Consider the following 5,613-nt stretch of genomic DNA (forward strand, 5'->3'; position numbering starts at 1 on the left):
TATAATGCATCAAGCAACACAGACAGAACAAATGACTGAAACAAAATACAACAAACATCCACCAACCAGCAATAAGTAAATAAAATATAGATCATTGTGCTCACAGAGTTCCAGTCTTGGGGCAAGGTGGTGGCATGAAACTGGCTCATTGTGTTCTTTGAAGTCATGGCTCTGGGCACAGTTGGAACATCTTTTTTGTGTCCCATGTATCTGTGTACATTAGAACATTAGAACACTCTAGACGAGAACAGGCCATTCAGCCCAACAAAATTCGCCAGTCCTATCCAATTATTTCTTCCAAAAAAACATCGTCGAGTTTTGAAAGTCCCCAACATCTTACTGTCCACCACACTACTTGTTAGCTTATTCCAAGTGTCTATCGTTTTTTGTGTAAAGAAAAACTTCCTAATGTTTGTGCGAAATTTACCCTTAACAAGTTTCCAACTGTGTCCCCGTGTTGTTGATGAACTCATTTTAAAATAACAGTCTGGATCCACTGTACTAATTCCCTTCATAATTTAAAACACTTCAGTCATGTCACCTCTTAATCTTCTTTTGCTTAAACTGTATAAGCTCAGCTCTTTAAATCTTTCCTCACAGGTCAACCCCTGTAGCCCTGGAATCAGCCTAGTCGAACTTCTCTGGACCTTTTCTAGTGCTGCTATGTTCTTTTTGTAGCCATTACATGCTGTAATATTTTAAAGAATGGCTGTACATCTACAGCAAAGAGCTGTTTTCAAAACTCAATACAGTAATATAACAAAAATACAGTAACATACTGTAAACTAGTTAAGATACAGTAACATACTGGACATGCAAGGCATTCTGGGATTGGTTTGTGACAAGGAAGTAAGAGTGCTGCAAGCTGAGCAGAGGTTTTAGTTCAGAAAACCACATTAGAATTTTTAGAACTTCTCTTACGTTCTGTTACTTATGTTATAGCTTATAATTAGTTGTCTTTTTATCACTCTGTCTACTCAGCTCATTTATTTTTAATATTATTCGTTTTGCACTTTCCATTGTTGGGCTAGTCAGGGAACAACGTGTGAGGCGGGAGAATTGAAAGTTCCAGAAACAATTCATTACCATTTTGACTTGGTGAGCCTCTGTCTCTTTTATTTTTTGTGCATATTTTTAAACTTTTTTTTGTCTACGTGAATGAGTCCATTAGTTATTCATTTGTCAATCGTTTCACAATCTCGCCATTTGTGTTTGTATGTGTATATAATTACATAACTTTATTAGTTAGTTTGTACTTAAAGTAGCCTGTATAGCCCACACAACTATTTTGCCCTGCTTGTATTGGAAAGCTATTTCGTCCAGTTAATATTTAAATAATATCTTTATTTTTAACTTAGCACAAAGTACTCTGCATATACGTTTTTGCTCAGTGTGTCATTAGACCAGGTACATTCATTCTAAAGTAAAATGTCATCTAGACATCCAGGCATTATAAAATAATAGATGTTACAATGCTCTATCATTTTATATATAAGGACAGAGTGGTTTTGCAAACAGTACATGAGTCCCAAACTCCTTTAACTCCGGACACTTTAAAGTTTGTAAAAGCAGTTGTGGCAGCTTAGCTGTTTGTTACCAGTTAGTGTCAGCTAAGCAACCTGCTTAAAGCAATGAGTTGTTGCATTTTTTTCTGACTTAAACAGATTATACAAGTGGACGTAAAATGCTGCTGTGTCAATTCTGTGATCATGCTTTTGAAACAATATTGCCATTTTGTCAACACATTAAATTTTATAGTTACGTTCCTAATACTGATTTTAAATGTGGCCTTCCAGATTGCTGTAGATCCTTTTAGCAAGTTAACTGCTTTCATGTCCTATATATATAGAGACCATAACAGGGGGGACAGCAAAGCTGTCTGTAACACAGACCAGCCTAGAACTTGATGCTTCTGACTTAGTCTGTTACATTTATTTGTGCCAAGAAAAAATTGGTGTTTTAAAAAGCTTCTTTGCTCAGCTGAAGCCTCAAATTAAACACACCATGGTGTCTTATCCTTTTAGATTTAATGGTTTTCTATGATATCCAAATTTACCGCTCATTTATCCAGAAATCATTGAAACTGTTAAGTGGAAAGGTTATGTCATAACATTCTGGAGGCAAATGTTCCAGTGTAGATGTGCACATCTTGTAGTGATGTGGATGAACTCTTGAATACATGGCATGAGGTCAGGATAGACTCCAGCGATGGTGCTGAGGTGTTAGATATCTACCTAGTGGTTGCTGGACATACATGACATTAGCCAGTCACATTTGTTACACAAACTAAATGAAGAATGGACTACTTTGGAATTTCAGAAAATGATAGAAAGATGGTTATTGATGTTATGAAAGCTGAAGATCTTTCCCAGATTTTCAATATCCATGCGCTAAACACAAATCAGTGGAGGAAGTCTTTTTATGGATCATGTATCCATCTACCTTAGAAAAAATGAATCAGGCAAGCAAAACTTTGCTCAGTACATTCCTATTAAACAAATTTTAGAAGCACTGTTTTATTATTCAGGAAACAATAAAAGGAAACAAAAGCTGAAATCAGAACAAAATATATTCTCTGTGATGTTTGGGATGGCAGATACATTTATGAAAAGTGTTTTAATACTGATTCAGAATCATTAGGTTTAATCTTATATCATGTTGCCTTTGAAGTTGCCAATTGACTTGGATCAAGAAAGAAAAAACACAAGATTCTAGGTGCTTGTGTCATGCTTGCAATCCTGTTACGTTTCTGTAGGTCAAGCATTGACCACATACCGTTAGTTTTGTTGTGTAGGATTTTAAATACTTGGGTCAAGATTTAGTATTCACTGCTCTGGTGATGTAAAAATGCACAAAAGTACATTGTGTGTCAGAGCAGGAGACAGTCTCAGCTCACTCTACATTCGTGGATTTGTTGCACATTTTAGTAGGAGTAGCAACTTTTGCAGATATTGTGAGATTGACCGACAAACATTCCAGTCAGGAAACACTTTAGAAAAACAACATGCATGTTGTTCTGGACAGAAATGACGAAGGTGTTGTATCTGGGAAAATTTAGTCAATTCTCATTCACGGCAATTCCAATGTACACGTTGTCACAAAGAAATATCTTTCTTGTAGACCAGGGAGTTCACTGATTGACATCACAAAATTTGGGTCACTTATGCATTAATCAAAATAATCTGCTTGTCTTTGCCTGAATACTCCTTGTGTAGTCTGTCTGTAATGGTTCTTCATCATTCTTTTCCATTACTAGAATGATGTCTGAGTTACAAAAAATAGATTAAGCAAACCTTACTGTGAGTAATACCAAGCCTTCCTGAGGAGTCACTCAATCAGTCAATTGAGAAATGTGTAGGCTGAGGAGTAGAAGATTTAATGTATGTGAAAGAAGTGGACATTTTAAGAGTTCATACAATCTGTCCAGTGCCGAAATCTGCTCAGCACCTGGAAAGATCATGGTAAGTCAGACAATAAACTATATAATTATTTTGTGCTGCATTGTTTGTTGCAACACTCTTGAACTGATATTTCATTCCATTTTTCAGAACAAAGAAGCAGCATTTTGGTTCAGTAATTAGTTTGACCTAGCTCTCCTCAAAATTCACCACAAATGAGCTCCTCAGGCTCCTCAGTAAGAAAATGGATGGACTCATGCTTCAAACAGATGTGAGTTAAATATTTTTTGGAAATCATATGTATGATTGCATGCATGACTTATATGTTGTAATGTCTGCTTGCATGCTGTGTCATTTTTTTCTCTTTTACTTCAGGCATTTGCCACTTCAGCAGATGTCCAAGGAACACTCACCTTGCCTGACACTCCTTGAATTATAATTCTTGGTATGTAGACATAATAGTGCAGATATCTAATTGTACTTGATAAAAGTTTCTCATGTTTCAGAGTACTCTTTACAGAGTAATGAATGTCATTTTGTAGTTTTTATTTTCAGGTCAAACTCTAAGCAACCGGCAGTGGATGGTGAGCATTTAAGGTCACGTTGTAAGTGAGGGAATGCAACCCGGCTTTGTCTGTGGCCGTGCTGCTGTATTTGCTTCATGTTATGATTTCAACCTCCAATATAGGAAGAGACTGCAAGCACCCTTGATTTTATTCAAAGGTAAAATATTGGCTTATTTTCCACACATACATTTTCATTACTGCGGTGGGTTGGCACCCTGCACAGGATTGGTTCCTGCCTTGTGCCCTGTGTTGGCTGGGATTGGCTCCAGCAGACCCCCGTGACCCTTTGTTCAGATTCAGCGGGTTGGAAAATGGATGGATGGACATTTTCATTAAAACTGACTTACACTTCCATCAGAGTTTATTACACACTGCCTGTAAAACGTTTGCACACTCCTCTTAGACATGCAGTAAGCTTATTCTCCCTCTCATACCCTATTAAACTTTTGTGACACACTATTAACCACCCTGACACACATCATGATATTTTTTCTATAAATTAAATTGGATAAAAGTAAATACAGTATTGGCAAATTCAGTCATGTACTTGAATCTTTTTAAGAGAATGCAGATTGTTGAGAGTGCAGGAACTAAGGAACTGTTTTGAAGATGTGTTATGGGTTCACTTTCCCACATGAACCTGAAGAGGGACCATTGCAGTCATGACAAAGTGAATGATTTTTTTTTTATTTTATAAACAATTAAGTAGATGTGTTTTTCTTTCTTTTTGTCATTTAGACGATTTATTGACATCAACCCTGAACAAATGTCCAAAGCCAATGAAAGAAAAGCTACATGCAAGAAGACTAGCCAAGTAGTCCATAACAAGAAGAACGCAGTAAACCCTCATTTTTACTATCCACTTTGTTAGACAATGGACTTTGAATGGAGTTTGGTCTGAGTTCATCCAAGACCACTTTGTTCACTTTTAATTTTGACAGATTAGGCAATTTTTGTCTAACATGGTGTTCATATTCTATTTTAATGTGAAAGTCAACATTGGTGCTATTTTTAAATTTAGTACTGAATGCTGCACTATGTGTATTGCCAGTGTTTCCCACCTCTGTTGCAACCATTTGTGTTTATCTGAAATAATGAAAGACTGCTAACAATTAAAAAAACTGGTAATGTAAAAAGCTAATCAAGATCTTAAAAATAAATGTTTATTGGAATGTTTCAAATGAAAGAATCATTATTTGTTTACATTTTAATTAATCTGTCAGTAAATATTGCAATATAATGTCCTTATCAGTGCTGTAGTGACACTATACAATTGTATTCACAGTATGACCACTGTAAAAATACAATACATAACAGAAGAAAATATAGCTTTAAAACTAACATTTTCTCATGTAATTTTACAGTAAAAATTTCCATGTAATTTTACTGTAAAATACTGGCAGCAGAGTTGCCAGCCGCTTACTGTACCTTTACAGTGAAGCTGCTATAATTAACATTTACAGTATTACACTGTAATTTCATAATACAGTATTGTACAATAATATTACAGTATCATACTGTATTATGAAATTATAGTGTAATACTGTAAATGTTAATTACAGCAGCTTCACTGTAAAAGTACAGTAAGTGGCTGGCAACTCTGCTGCCAGTATTTTACTGTAAAATTACAATAAAAATTTTTACAGTGA

At 35.5% G+C, this 5,613-nt stretch overlaps 1 long non-coding RNA gene across 2 annotated transcripts; it reads left to right on the forward strand.

Annotated features, from left to right (window-relative positions):
- Positions 1-699: 699 nt before the first annotated feature.
- Positions 700-5,153, forward strand: LOC114665814 (uncharacterized). 2 transcript variants are annotated; one of them, XR_007933605.1, is made up of 6 exons: positions 700-1,098; positions 3,257-3,461; positions 3,549-3,669; positions 3,774-3,843; positions 3,954-3,982; positions 4,703-5,153. It is a non-coding gene; the product is annotated as an uncharacterized LOC114665814 (long non-coding RNA). The 2 variants fall into 2 exon arrangements; XR_007933604.1 differs by lacking the exons at positions 700-1,098; positions 3,257-3,461 and having other exon boundaries at positions 3,480-3,669.
- The last annotated feature ends 460 nt before the right edge of the window (positions 5,154-5,613 follow it).

Source organism: Erpetoichthys calabaricus, chromosome 15 (genome assembly GCF_900747795.2).
Source record: "Erpetoichthys calabaricus chromosome 15, fErpCal1.3, whole genome shotgun sequence".
NCBI classification, from domain to species: domain Eukaryota; kingdom Metazoa; phylum Chordata; class Cladistia; order Polypteriformes; family Polypteridae; genus Erpetoichthys; species Erpetoichthys calabaricus.